Source organism: Narcine bancroftii, chromosome 10 (genome assembly GCF_036971445.1).
Source record: "Narcine bancroftii isolate sNarBan1 chromosome 10, sNarBan1.hap1, whole genome shotgun sequence".
NCBI lineage: Eukaryota > Metazoa > Chordata > Chondrichthyes > Torpediniformes > Narcinidae > Narcine > Narcine bancroftii.
Window position 1 is genome coordinate 46540850 of NC_091478.1, and position 16055 is coordinate 46556904.

Sequence of the window (16055 nt, forward strand, 5' to 3'; positions counted from 1 at the left end):
CTGGCTGCTACAAGCTATGGCTCTGTGGAGCCTATAGCTCAGGAGAAGATATAGCTGCAGAAATAACATGCTGTTCCCAGAAAGAATGACACAAACCCAGTTGAGTATAGTTAACACTTTCAGCTTTATTGAGCTCACAGCCCTGCTTATATTCTCAAGCTGAGGGGTGTGATCAAAGCCCTCTCACCACTGATTGGTATTTTTGGGATCCATTTTCCCTGATAGGCCAGTTAAGCTCTTGGTTGTGGCCAATTGGAGGGCAGCGCTGCGGGCCTCGTGCAGCCTGCAGGATCGTCCCATCCTCATTTTGTGAGGCCCAGTGGGAGAGCTGCGAAGAACCGCCATACTTTTGTAACAAAAATTAACAAAAAAATTTCTAGCATAAACATTCAAGACCCCCCCTCTGCTACCCCCTTCCCCTTAAACAGGATAAATGGATACAGGGCCTTTCCATCCACTACTGGAGCTTACAGTTTTTTATAGTTTTTTTTAGTAAAATATTGAGGGAAGATCATAAATTTACAACAGCAATATTATACTTGTGCATCAATACAATTCAAATATGGTTGCCATATCTTGAGGAATGTATCATGTTTGTTTCTCAAATTATAAGTAATCTTTTCCATAGGGATGCAACTGTCCATTCTGATAACCATCTTGCAAAAGAGAACGGTGTATTTGACTTCCATGTGACTGCCACACATTTCTTGGCAATCTTAGTAAATTATATTTGATACTCTGTGAGATGATTACTAATATCTAAAAAATTCCCCAATAAATATAATTCTGGCCTACCAAGAAAATTAACTCCAGTAATCTTTGATAAGACTTGCGACACTTCTTGCCAGAAATAATTCACCTTGGTACATGAACAAATGTTCCTTCCTCTATTTCGCATCAAAAACATCAGTCTGATATTTCTGGTTTTGATTTGTGGAATCTTTGGTGGAGTCAAATGTAATTGATGCAAAAATTGTATTGCACCAAACCATACCTCTCATTGATAAGTTATCCCATCTTTACACCATTCAGCCCAAGATTGTCCGATATGTTCACTGCCAGGTCTACTTCCCATCTTTCTCTCTACCAATGTATTCCAGATTTCTTCCTGTCCATTTGCAGGGCATAATATATTTGAGCAATAAATTTAGGAATTCTACCCATTCATAATTGACTCACTCCTGGAGGAGAAATACATTTCTCCAAGTTTCTCTTAGAAAAGCCCTCAGTTGTAAATAACAAAGAAAAATGCCATTTGGAACACCATAAGGTTGTTTCATTTGTTCAAATGACATTAAAACCCCCATCTTTGTAGCAGTCAGCAATGAGGCAAATCCCTTTCTGTGACCATATATTTAAAATCCTATTTCCCCATTAACATAGGCAACATAGTGGACATCTTGAAGATATTTGTTTTCCTTCCTATATTGTCTCTAATATCTTGCCAGACCTTTTATCAAGTGAATCAATATAGGGTTTTAGGACTTTCTCTTCATTAATTTCCAATTCCATCAAAAGATGAAATCTTTAGGCAATGTTTCATATATTTCATGCAGTCCCATATGCACCTATTTTGGTAAATCAGTTTCGAAGTAAAATGTCAAAAATCTCAATTGTGAAGCCAGATAATTTTTTTTTAAATGGAAGCTTCAATCCCCCTAATTTATGATTCCATGTCAATTTTTCTAATGCTATTTTAGGTACTTTATTATTTCATAAAAATAGTCTTACCAAACCATTTATTATTTTTAAAAAGTTGTTTACTATTGACTGGAACAAATATTGAACCTTTTTTGGCATAATCTTCATTTTAATGCAATTAACTTTCCCTATTAACTTTAAGGGCAGGTCCTTCCATTTTTCTATTTTTATCAGCAGAGGGGAATAATTCAACTTAAGTTATTCAAGTTGTTGTTGAGCATAATCGCCAAGTATTAATCCCTTCACTTTTCCATTTAAGCATACTATTTGCTTTAAAACATTTGTAGTCATGATTTGTTATTGATAAAGTTTCACTTTTATCCATATATATTTTATATCCTGATGCTCTTCCATATTTTGTTAAAATTTACTGCAATTTTTTCATTGCCTTTTCGGGTTCAACATATTCTCTTCTCTTTGGCTTGGCTTCGCGGACGAAGATTTATGGAGGGATAATGTCCACGTCAGCTGCAGGCTCGTTTGTGGCTAACAAGTCCGATGCAGGACAGGCAGACGCGGTTGCAAGGGAAAATTGGATGGTTGGGGTTGGGTGTTGGATTTTTCCTCCTTTGTCTTTTGTCAGTGAGGTGGGCTCTGCGGTCTTCTTCAAAGGAGGTTGCTGCCCGCCGAACTTTGAGGCGCCAAGATGCACGGTGTGAGGCGATACCAGCCCTCTGGCGGTGGTCAATGTGGCAGGCACCAAGAGATTTCTTTAGGCAGTCTTTGTACCTCTTCTTTGGTGCACCTCTGTCACGGTGGCCAGTGGAGAGCTCGCCATATTACACGATCTTGGGAAGGCGATGGTCCTCCATTCTGGAAACGTGACCTACCCAGCGCAGTTGGATCTTCAGCAGCGTGGATTCGATGCTGTCGGTCTCTGCCACCTCGAGTACTTCGATGTTAGGGATGAAGTCGCTCCAATGAATGTTGAGGATGGAGCGGAGACAACGCTGGTGGAAGCGTTCTAGGAGCCGTAGGTAATTCTGGTAGAGGACCCATGATTCGGAGCCGAACAGGAGTGTGGGTATGACAACGGCTCTGTATACGCTAATCTTTGTGAGGTTTTTCAGTTGGTTGTTTTTCCAGACTCTCTTGTGTAGTCTTCCATAGGCGCTATTTGCCTTGGCAAGTCTGTTGTCTATCTCGTTGTCAATCCTTGCATCCGATGAAATGGTGCAGCCGAGATAGGTAAACTGGTTGACCGTTTTGAGTTTTGTGTGCCCGATGGAGATGTGGGGGGGGGGTGGTAGTCATGGTGAGGAGCTGGCTGATGGAGGACCTCAGTTTTCTTCAGGCTGACTTCCAGGCCAAACGTTTTGGCAGTTTCCGCAGAACAGGACGTCAAGCGCTGAAGAGCTGGCTCTGAATGGGCAACTAAAGCGGCATCGTCTGCAAAGAGTAGTTCACGGACAAGTTGCTCTTGTGTCTTGGTGTGAGCTTGCAGGCGCCTCAGATTGAAGAGACTGCCATCCGTGTGGTACCAGATGTAAACAGCGTCTTCATTTTTGAGGTCTTTCATGGCTTGTTTCAGCATCATGCTGAAGAAGATTGAAAAGAGGTTTGGTGCAAGAACGCAGCCTTGCTTCACGCCATTGTTAATGGAGAAGGGTTCAGAGAGCTCATTGCTGTTTCTGACCCGACCTTGTTGGTTTTCGTGCAGTTGGATAACCACGTTGAGGAACTTTGGGGGGCATCCGAGGCGCTCTAGTATTTGCCAAAGCCCTTTCCTGCTCACGGTGTCAAAGGCTTTGGTGAGGTCAACAAAGGTGACGTAGTGTCCTTTGTTTTGTTCTCTGCACTTTTCTTGGAGCTGTCTGATGGCAAAGACCATGTCAGTAGTTCCTCTGTTTGTGCAACATATAACTGTATATCATCGCCAAACAAACTAATTTTGTGTTGGACTTGCCTGACCTCGAAACCTTTAATTTCAGGATGGCCCCCTTATCATTTCTGCTAGAGGTTCTATAGCTATAACAAATAATGCCGGAGAGACGGGGCAGCCTTGCCTACTTAATTGACTCAACAGGAACATTCCTGATGTTTGACTATTGGTTATTATTTTTGCTCGTTGTTTTTGATATAATGCCCTAATCCAGTTAATAAATCTTCGTCCTATACCTAACTTTTCTATTGTTTTAAACAAAAAAGGCCATTCAAGTCTGTAGAATACCTTTTCTGCGTCTAATAATACTATTGGGGTCCTTATTTGATTGAGCTAAATGTATTATGTTAAGTAATCGCGCCAAGTTATTTGACGCTTGAATCCCACTTGATCTGTATGTATTCATTTGGGTAAATACAGTCCCAGCATGTTCGCCAGTGCTTTGCTATTATTTTGTAATCTACATTTAAAAGAGATATCGGTCGGTAAGAAGTTTTCAGTCTCTATTCTTTTTTGGCAGTACAGTAATTATTGGCTTTGAGAAGGAATCTGGTAGTGTCTGAGTTTCTTTGCTTTATTACATCCATGAATAAAGGCATTAGCAAATCTTCAAATTTTTTATAAAATTCAGCTGGGAATCCATCATCACCCAGAGCTTTGTTTGCCTGAAGACCTCTTAATGCTCTTTCAATTTCCTCCCTAGTAAAATGTAAATCTAATTCCTGTACTCATCATTCAACTTCAGGAGTTCCACACCATCCAGGAATTTCTCTCTTTCAGCCTTGTCTTCCAGTGAATCAGATTTGTATAATATTGTTTAAATATTTAATTTATCTCTTTCTGATTATATGTAACTATATTGTTTTCCTTCTGTATAGAATTTGTAGCTCTTGCTGATTCCTTAGCCTTCACTTACCATGCCAGTACTTTGTGTGCCCTTTTTCCTAATTTGTAGTATTTCTGTTTTGTATTTAATATTGTCTTCTCTACTCAATGTTTACAAAGTATTGTATTGAATTTTCTTATTTTCCATTATTCTATATCCTGTTCCCACATTCTGATATTCTTTTTCTAATTCCTTTATTTCTTTCTCCATCTTATTTATTTCTACATTAAATTCTCTTTTAATCTTTTTGTAAATGAAATGATTTGTCCTCTTCAGTGTGCCTTTAATGTATCCCGTATTTAAAAAATATTATCTGTCGATCCCAAATTTGTTTAAAATAATTCAATCTGCCATCTTGTAAATTGTCTGAAATCCTCCCTTTTCAGCAACAATGTATTCAAACACCAACTATATTTGCTTTCCTGTTTCTCTGATATTTGTAATTACTAAAGTTAGCAGTGAATGATCAGAATATAACTTGGATAAGTATTCTGTTTTTCTGTCCTTCAAACTCGACAGTAATAAAAACAAACCTATTCCAGTATGTGAATAATTTTTTTGAATAAAATGAGTAATCTTTTTCCTTAGGATTGGATGTCTCCATACATTCATCAAATTTAAGTCTTTCATATATGAAAGAGTTAACTGAGCTGCCTTAGCTCTTGTTACTGTTTTTGCTGATTTATCAAGAATTGGATCCAAACAAAAATTAGTCTCCACCAATCAATATATTTTGCCTTCCCTCTGCAGTTTTTAGAAACACATTTCATAAAGGCCTCACCGTCATTATTTGGGGCGTAGATATTCATCAACGTCCAAGATTCTGAATAAAGTTTGCCATTTATCATTACATATCTACCTGCTTGGTCTACAGAAATATTTTGTACGGTAATCAGAACATTTTTATTAATTAGGATTGCCACTCCCGCTGCTTTTAAATTAAAAGCACCTCCCACCCCCCCAGTAACTGCTTCAGTTTTTCATGTTCTGCTTTAATAATATGTTTCTTGGAGAAATACCACATTGCCTTTTATATTTTTTAAATATGTAAGTATTCTTTTCCTTTTAACTGATCTGTTCAACCCATTAACATTAAAACTTATGGGGGCGTGACAAGATGGCGTAAGGAACAGACGTGCCTTCCAGTCCTCTCCTGACTCTGATTTATTGTTTTGTTTCTAAGTGCCCGTTAAAATTCTTTAAAAAGTTTAAAAATAGTAAGAGTAGTTGAATTAATGCCTAATGGTACATTTGTTTAAAAAAAAGTAAAAGAAAACACCAACAGATTGTTAAAAAATTACATTTCCCAAAATTATCTGAGCCTACCTGTTTACAAGAAGCCAGGACTCAGCGTGGGATGGATCCAGGAGAAGAAGCGCAGGATTTGGCATTGGAGCTCTGCTCTGTACTGGTAGGGCTCTCTAAAGAAGGCCTTTAGAACAAAGGGCTGGCCGGGTGCGTGTATTTCAAACAGCAACTGCTGTGAGCGCTGTCACCGAGACTTTGACAGCTGAATCAGCTGGGGCGCCGCCAGCTGGAGAGTTAAAGAGCCGTCCTCCGATTGATATAGCGGTGGCGCTGCGAAATGCACCACCAGTCATGACATTTTCCCCAGATATGGATATATGGAAGCTTTTGATGACATATGGCTTTAAGGATAAGGATAACCCTGACTATCAGCGTCCTGATCCTGATATTGCTGAGGGGGCTGTGGCAGGAGTTTCTACACGGAGCCATACTGCAAGAAAGGCTGCTAAACCAAGGGAAGGGACAGAAGACCCTTTGGTTTCTCAGAAACAGCAGGATCCTACTATGTCTGAATCTACTTTTGCTGATATGATTGTTAAGAATCTTGAATTTAAGATGTATTCTTCAATGAAACAGCTAGGTAGCTCTATAACTCATGTCCATTCTAAGCTTAATGAATTGGTGAATATCAATACTCAACAGATGGCTGACTATGGAGCATTTAAACTTGAAACCACTGAAAGACTTGATATGTGTGATCAAGGTTTAGTTGATGTACAAGATCAACTGCAAGATGTAAACAAAACAATTGAAGCATTGCAGATTCAGAATAAAAATCTAGCAAAAAAAGTTGATTATTTGGAGAACCAATCTAGACGGAACAATGTAAAAATTGTTGGTTTGCCAGAAGATATAGAAGGGCCAGATCCAAGAAAATTTTTTACCGAATGGATTCCATGAGTGTTAGGGCAAGATGTTCCCTGAAGGTTTAATATTGGAACGTGCTCATAGAGCTTTAAGAAGGAAACCTTTTTCAGGACAGAATTCGAAACCTGTTCTGGTCCATTGTTTAAATTATTGTGATAGAGAGACAATTTTACATGTGGCTATTAGAAACGCTCAGCAAAATAGATCTCCTTTGATGGTCCAGAATAATCGTGTTTTTTTTTTATCCGGATCTGAGTCAAGAAATTATATTTCAACGACGTGAATTTAATTCTGTGAAAAAGTTGTTGTGGAAAAAAGGATACAAAGCAACTTTTAGGTACCCTGCGGTATTGAAGATTTTTCAGGATGGATATCAGCCAAAGTTTTTTGATAATCCTAAAGAAGCTATGGACTTTGCTCAATCTTTACCGATCACGCAATTTGAAGAACGACGTAGTCCTCCTCGGTCTCCAAAGAGAGTGGAGATACATGATGGGAATCAGATTTCAAGAAGAAATTGAAACAATGGTGGTCGAAGTGATAAAATTGATTTAAAAAAATAATACTTTTTTTTTGGAAGATGTTAATTATTGATGATAGTTTAATATGAAATGGGAGTTGGGAGAGGGAACTGGGTGGGCACTATTTTCCAGAAGTCGTCAGCTACATGTGAGTTATCTCACACCCAGTATTTTGTGGGAGTTACCGCATTGTGCGGTTTAAACAGGAGGGGGTAGTAGTAACCTCCTGCCTGTTTTTTTTTTCTTAAGGGGGGGGTTGGACTAACTTTAAGCTAGGTCATTAATGTTGTATACTAATTTGGGGGGGGGGGTTTAGTTTATTTAGTCTGCCGATGTAGTATTGTAATTTTTATTACCTTATGTTTAATCTTTTTATTGTAACTTTCTATTTTATTCATGTTATAAAAATCTTAAAGATTTTTAAAAAAACACAGGGTAATGTGCCACAAACCTGAGGACAAGCATTTAATTGGCAAAGGGGCAAGTTTAAAGGTGATGCGTGGGCAGGTTTTTGTTAAAAAGTCTGGTGGGTACCTGGAATAGGCTGCCAGGAGTAGTAGTAGAACTAACTACTTTAGGAGTATTTAAGAGACTTCAAGGTATACAAATAAAGGTGCAGTGAATGGAGAGATATGTATATATGTAAGCAACACAGGTTCTTTAACATGGGCATAATTTTCAGCACAGACACAGAGGTCAAAGAGGCCTGTTCTTGCACTGTACCGCAATGTGTTGTCTTGTTATTTTGTGGTTGATGCCACTTTAATCGTATGTGAGGATAGTTTTCCTGCATGAGGATCAGAATGAAAGAATATATTCCTTTGGCAAATTTTATGATCGTCACCAGGACAAAATGGATGGCACTTTGCAGCAGTTAGCTATTTCAGTGCCAATGACCCAGGTTTGAATTTTCAGCTGTCTAGATGTTTATACATTCTTCCTGTGACAATGTGGGTCCACGTGTTCCAGTTTCCTCCTATGTTGTAAAGACGTAAGGTTAATTGATTACATGGGTGTAATTGGTCAGGGCGGGCTCATGGGCTGGAAGGTCCTGTCAATGTGCTGTATCTTGAAATTATAAACCTTGTGTTTTTAATTATCTGAAGGAGACCAATGATTTTCTAAGATGCTATGTTTATGAATGGCACTTCAGGGATCAGAGTGTTTAATTGTTGGATGCTATAAAAGTACATTTTAGTTTTACAAGTTTTTTTGTGTTTTAAACATCGCACTTCTTTAAAGGGAGAAATTAACATTTGATTCTGTTGCTAATATAAGGCAAACTCATGTGATTTCTGTGGACCAATTGCTGGTTTTAAACATTGTTTAGTTTGGTGATATTGGACTGCAGGGTAGATTAGAATGTCAATTGTGCCCCCTCAAAAGGGGCAGGTCTTACTGAAATGTGGCCCAAAAAAAATATGATCGCATGCCTGTGCTGTGGAATCTTCTTCAGAGTAAACTGAACTTTATTCTCAGCTACCAATGGCTGAAAATAAGAACAAAATCTGAAATAAGGTTTTTTTTTTGTTTTTTGATAAATGTCCTTGTGACAAACTGCAAGTTGATTCAAAAAGTACCAGTTGCTTTCTCAGACTTGAAGTGCTCCCCTGTGTTTAGCTTCTGTTCATTGTTCTTTATTTCTCCATAGCCAGTTTTGTTGTCTTGCACGATCTGGAAATGTCATTGTTTTGCAATACTCAGAAAATTGTAAATAAAATTAAGGCTACCAATCATTTTGCCAAATACTGGAGAAAAAAAATTAAAACTTATAAACTTCAATGCCTTATCCATAGCAGCATATTATAAATTCTGTGCAGATAAATAAATATATAAGCCGTTTCATGATCTGTACCCTCACCCTAAAAATTAAGCAACCTTCACTCTGACGGTGACGTAGACAGGAAGTCCCTTAGGCCCACAAAAAAAGCCCATGAAAGCCTCCGGAAATGTGGAAGAAGAACCCCACTCTAAAGCGCCATCTTGAAGACTAAACTCCCTAACTGACACCATAACCCCCCCCCACCCCCCACACCACCAGAGTTGCACTGTACTGTTAGCTTCAGTACCTTCTTTCGCTCAGCTCTCCAAGAAGCGTAGATAGGATAAAACTTTGAAATTTCTTAATAAAATTGAATCACCTTCACAAAAAACAAAACTTTACTATGTCCATAAAATATCTTATTTACACCAGTCTTTTCACAGTGAACCTTTCTTGTGTCTATCTTCCTTTTCTTGCTCCTCTTTATAGTTGTCAAATAAACTCTTCCACCTCCTCTTTCAACTTGAAGTATCTTGTGTTCCCTTCGGAGATTTCCACTCTCAACGTCGCTGGGTACCACATCACGTACTTAAAGTTCTTTCATGGAGCTTCCTCTTGACCATGTTGAACTCTCTTCTGAATTACCACATTGCTGAAGTCCTGAAAAAACATGATTTCTTCATTGTCCCACTTTATTGGGGAATAAGAATTCTGGGTATTTTCATAAGCAACTCTCAGGATCATCTCTCTATCCTTGAAGCTCAGCAATCTCGGGTAAAGGTCAGGCTTCACCCATTCTCCTTGGTCCAAGTGTTCGGTGAGCACGTTCAATATGGACTCATTCGCCGAGTTCTTTGGTGCAAAGGACTTGAGGAATCCAAGTCTTGAAGAATTTCACAGCATCTCTGCCTTCTGCACCTTCTCTCAGGCGTACTATTCTGTTGTTCCTCTGACTGAAGTTCTCCATGTGATCCAGTTTGTCCAGAAGAAGTTGCTTATCTGCCACCCATTTTTCAGCTTGCTTTTTCAATTCTGTTTGCTGAGATCTCTCTCAGCATTCTCCATCCTTTAAATTAAATAACTGATGGCTTCGCCCACCTCTTTCACTGAAGTAGTAAGCTCTTTAATAGTCACTCTCCAACAGTTAAGGGATTAGGTTTAAAATTAATTTGAGAAAGTTTGAAATACTTTGTTCCAATATTTTTCAGGTCTCTGGCATGTTCAGAAATATGAATTAATGAAGCATCTCCATTGTTGCATTTATCACAACAAAAAGATACATTTGCAGAAAAACAAGATGCCTTCGTTTAACTTTGGACATGAGTCCTATGGACTATGTTAAATTGTGAGAGAGAGTGGTGGGTACATAAAGAGGTGTTAACAAATTTGAAGATTGAATTCCAGAAATTAAAAGATGTAGGAACTGTTCCCAGGCTTTTGTACAATTTTTAAAATACAGTGTCTTTCCATCCCAGATTTAAAATCGGTGCTACCATTTCTACCACATTTTGCATTTAGGAATATTCCAATCCCTACTTAAAAGTTAAGTTTTTTCAAATTTATACCTCATTCTTAAGTACAACGGAAGCATCTTCTCTTGTGGGTGGCACTAGTAACTGTGTTTGATCCTGACCTCCAGAGTTGATGTGTGGAATTCTTATATTTTGCCTGCGACTGAGTAGGTTTTCTTCTCTTCCTCTCACCCCCCCCCCCCCCCAACCAAAAGCACACACATACATGGCAGCCTACCCACTATGGTTTCTTCCAGTATCCCAAAAATGCGACTGTAAATTCCTTCTTGTATAAATGGTAGTGGGGGAATTGGTGGGCATATGAAGTGGAAATATTTACAGGGAAATGAATGAGCAGAGGAACGGGAATGTTGGTTTGCTCTGAATCCAGCATAGACTTAGTGAACCAAATGTCCTGTGTCCAAAGAATTTATCAAATTTAGCCATTTGGTTTCTTTAATATTCTGAAAACTTCAGTCTCATAACCTTTGGAGTTGAAGGGATCAAAGTTCTGATGTGTATATCAATTCTGAATATTATCATGATTATTTTGTACTACTAGCAAAGCCAACATATCTTCTCAGGAAATTGAGGAATATGACTATTTCGCTTTTGATGTGTAATGCTTGGAATTTCTCACATTCTGCAGGTTATTTGATTATTTTTGTGTCTGTGACATTTAGTGATGGAATTCCAAGTTTCTATGGGCCTCCCCTGCTCCTGTTTTTTTTTCACAATTTTTTTTCACAACCCTGTTTTATCCTATTTTTTTAGTATGTATTGGCCTGTATCCCAGCCACAGTTTTGCCAACTCAGACACTTAATATCCTTGTAATTACCAGTTTTACCTTCACTGCTTACGCTCCCCACTTATTGTATTATCAGCAAACTTGGGCATACGAGTTTTAGTTTCCCCCATCCACGTCATTTCTTTTTTTTTCCACAAAGTGGAATTGAATTGCTTTCCAACATACAGTAAAAAGAATACATATTGTGAACAATTAAAAAAAAAATTATATTAAAAAGGAAAGAGAAAAAAAAGAACCCCCCTCCGCCTCTCAGCCAGCTCTCTAGGAGAGCCAAAGAGAAAAAAAACTAAAATATCAACTAAAATATATTTACTAAAATCTAATCAAAGTAAATTTAAATGTAAATATTCTGAATATAAAGTCCACTTATTAAGAAAAAAAGAATAATTATCATGTAAAACATACATGATTTTTTTCAATAACTAAACAAATTTTCATCTCATTATGCCATTTGTTAATATCAATCACATTAGCATTTTTCCATGTACTTGCTATACATTTTTTTGCTACAGGTAAAGCTAAATATACAAAAGCAATCTGAAATTTATCTAGTCCCAAATCTTTCAAAGGCTTCAACTTACCCAACAAAAATATTGTCGGGTCTAGAAGTATTTTAATCTGAAACAAATGTCCCAAAAACAATTGAATTGCTTTCCAAAAAGATTGTATATGTACACATAACCAAACAGCATGAAAAAAAGTTCCAACTGAATTACCACATCTAAAACAAGTCTGATTCACTAAAACCATATTTTTAACTTTACAGGTGTTAAATACAATTGATGCAAAAAATTATAATTAACCATTGCATAACGAACATTTTATCAATCCAGTAAGTAACACGATCATGACAAATATCTAACCAGTCATCCTCGGAAAAAATAAGATTAATATCCTTTTCCCATTTAATCTTAGATCTATTCCTTTGGTACAATCACAAGAAAAGATTCAAATTTAGTCAATTTAGGTAAAGTCATATCTCTATCAAATATTTGTTTTACTAAAGATCAAAGTTGATAATAAACGAATAAAGAATTCTCATTAATACCAAAATCTTCCCTCATTTGATTAAATGTTAAAAATTTACCTTCTTTAAAACAATCCCCCAAATATTTTATACCTTTAGATATCCAATGTAATAAACATTGATTATGCATTGAAAAAGGAATAAGTTGATTATTGTATAACAGTGTTAAAGGCAATAATTTACCCTTAGAACCTATTGTTCTATTTTTCCTCATCCATAACTTCATTAAATGCTTTAGTATAGGATCATTATATTGTTGTAATAAGTTTAAATTCCACCAAAACAAAAATTGATGTATTTCAAATTCAAAAATAATTGCCGTCTCAATTTTAGCCCAACTAGGGGGCCGTTCCAAATCCATTAAAGTACTAATAAATTTAAATTGAGCTGCCTCTTAATAATTTTGAAAATGTGGTAAACTTATTCCTCCTAATGCATATTTCCAAGTTAACTTATTCAAAGCTACTCTTGGAAATTTACCCTTCCATAAAAATTCCCTAACCATTTTATTTAAATCTCGGAAAAAAATTCTTATTAAGTAAACACAGAATTGACTGAAACAAATATTGTATACGTGGAAAGATATTCATTTTAATTGTATTTATTCTTCCAATTAAATTTATAGAAAGATCCTTCCACTTAATCAAATCAGCTTTGATCTTTTTCATTATCGGTACATAATTTAATTTATATAAAGATTGATAATCAGCATCCACATATATACCCAAATATTTAATTCGATCAGTCCACTTCAAATTAATAATATTCATATAAACTGAATAATCTTCACCTATCAGTAAAATTTCACTTTTTTCACAATTAACTTTATATCCAGACAAAGATCCAGATTGTGTTTAAACACTCCTTCAAGTGTAAAAGTAACTGAGCTGGTTTTGTTAAATACACCAATACATCGTCAGCAAATAAATTAATTTTGTACTCCTCATCTAAAACTCATACTTTGTATCTGTGTATTTTGTCGTATCAGCTGTGCTAAAGGTTCAATTACTAGCGCAAACAAAGCTGGAGACAAAGGACAACCTTGTTGAGTTGAACGGGTTAATTTAAAAGGTTCCGAGATCTGACTATTTGTCAATACTCCGGCTATTGGTTTATTATATAAAGCTTTAATCCAACCAATAAAAGGAGGACTGAACTTAAATTTCTCTAAAACTTTAAATAAAAAGTTCCACTCAACTCTATCAAAAGCCTTTTCTGCATCGAGAGATATCACCATCGGATGGTCAGGGCACTGTCGATACTTATTAATCAAACTAATAACTCGAAGAATGTTATGTGAAGCATATCTATTCTTTATGAAACCTGTTTGATCAACATGTATCAACTTAGGTAAAAATTTAGCCAATCGATTCGCTAATACTTTAGCTATTATTTTATAGTCTACATTTAACAAAGAAATTGGTCTATATGAAGACACCTTTAACGGATCTCTATCCTTCTTAGGAATTACAGTAAGTAAGGCACTGGAGCATGATTCAGGTAAATCATAATGTTCATTAATCTGTCGTAACACATCTCCAAACACTGTAGATCAGGGGTGTCAAACTCAAATTCACGGAGGGCCAAAATTAAAAACTTGGACTAAGTCGAGGGCCGAACTAAATATTTATTGAAAATTTTCAACAACATCTGCATGTTTTCTCTTCTTTCAACATATGTAATGTTAAACTTTAGGATATAACTTTAGGAGGATAATGTTACAGTTCAGGAGTAGGTAGCTCAAGTTCACCCTTTGCTTGACCTGAGGGAAACATATTTGGTCCCTGTGGAGATGTAGTCAGCATTCACAGGCTGTGTCCATTTTGGCCTGCATCAGGACTCAGCATTTCCTGCTCACTCCTCAGGCTCTAGGCCTCTATTCACCCTCGACCCACCATCCCTCTACCTGACCAGTCCTTTACCCAACCTCTACTCACCCCTCACTCCACTCACTCTGCCTCTACCCACCCCATCCTATACACGCCCCTCTACTGCCTCTCCCCTCAACCTGTTCCTCCCTCTACCCATCTCTCACCCTCTAATCACCCCTCCCCTACTCGCCATGCCCCTCCCCTTTTACCTCTTCCCTATCCACCCCTCGTTCTACTCATCCCTCCCTCTAACTGCCCCTCGCACCACCATAACTTCCCCTGCCCATTACTCCTCACCTACACCCTCTGCCCACCCCTGCTTACCCACCCACTCAGGCCCAGCGCGCTGCCGATCAGCCTTTGTGGACAGCCACCATCTCTCTCTTCATGTGCAAGGCCGAACCAGCCGTCCCTGGGGTCCGCGTGGGTGCAAGCGCTGAAGGCCGTGGCGACCGGGAGAAGTGCGATCGCGCTGTGGAAGGGCCATCCGGTGCCAGTCGCGCGGGGCTCACGCTGCCCGGGGGCCGTGCGCAGCCTGCCATGCCCGTTGCGCCGACAGGAAATCACAGGCGCTCGTCCATCCGCCGCACTGCTCGACAGGTGGGAGAAGTGACTGGTTGTGCGGGGAGCCTTCCAACTGGCTTGCCGGCTGATGACATCGACAGACTTCTCGTGTTACAATTTCTCTTGTTACAATTTCTCTTGTTACAATGGGGAAGGATGTGCAATGAAGGGGGAGGATGGTGGGGGTGACATTACCAAAAAACAGCATCGGCTCTCGCTGCAGGGTGGGCCACCTCTAATACATTTTTGAAATGATCTTGCGGGCCAAATATAATTATATCGCGTGCCAAATTTGGCCCGTGGGCCAGAGTTTGACATGTGTGCTGTAGATGAATCATCATAAAATATCTTATAAAATTCAACCGAAAACCAGTCATCAGCAGGTGATTTTCCATTCGGCATTTCCAACATAGCCAATTTAATTTCTAAATCAGTAAAAGGAGCCTACAGCTCCAATGTATCTTCTTCTAATACCGGTCATTTCAACATTGATAAAAAGGAATCAATCGATCCACTCTCCTGTTTTTCCTCAGAAGTATATAATTTCTTTTAAAATAAGTAAAACTCATCATTAATCTCACGAGGTTTGTAAGTAACAGTCGAATTTTGTCTGACTGCATTAATAACCATTGATACCTGTTCTTTCTTTAACTGCCATGCAAGTACCTTATGTGCTTTCTCACCCCATTCATAATACCGTTGTTTAGATCTATTAATCAAGCATTCAAATTGATAAAATTCCAACGTATTGTATTTCAATCTATTTTTTTTTTCGAAACTTTATTTATTAATTTTAACATATGAAGAAAGTAAGTAATTCACGTACAGAAAAAATACAAAATAAAGTAATACAAGTACAAAATAACATAGTTAATACAATACCAATCTCGGCATCTTCCCCTAACAACTAAAAACTAAGACTAAAAAAAAAACTATTTTTAACCCCTAAACCCCCCCTCCCCACCCCCACGATAAAGAGTGAAGAATTAATACTATTAGTATAATAAAAAAAATAAAAAATATATATCTTTAAAGAAAGATCGATATAAATAAAAAAAACAAAAAAATATTAATTAAGTATTAATTATTAATCCAATAAATTTTTATTTTATAAGAATATATATGAAAAAACAAAAACAAAAAGAACTTATAATGGTCCGAAAGCTAGAGTTGTTACTAATGGTTTGCTTTCAGAATCCTTTAATTTAACAAGATCTACTAGACAAGGATGTCCATTATCACCCACCTTGTTTGCTTTAGTTATTGAACCTCTAGCACAATTAATACGACAGAATGATAGTATCAAAGGTATGAGAGTCTTGAATGAAGATTATAAAATAAATTTA

The 16055-nt window shown here is 37.5% G+C and overlaps 1 protein-coding gene across 2 annotated transcripts in view; it reads left to right on the forward strand.

Moving 5' to 3' along the window:
• ccar1 (cell division cycle and apoptosis regulator 1) overlaps positions 1-16055 on the forward strand; it is a 100134-nt gene that overhangs the window by 60597 nt on the left and 23482 nt on the right. The gene's annotated exons all lie outside the window — the stretch shown is intronic.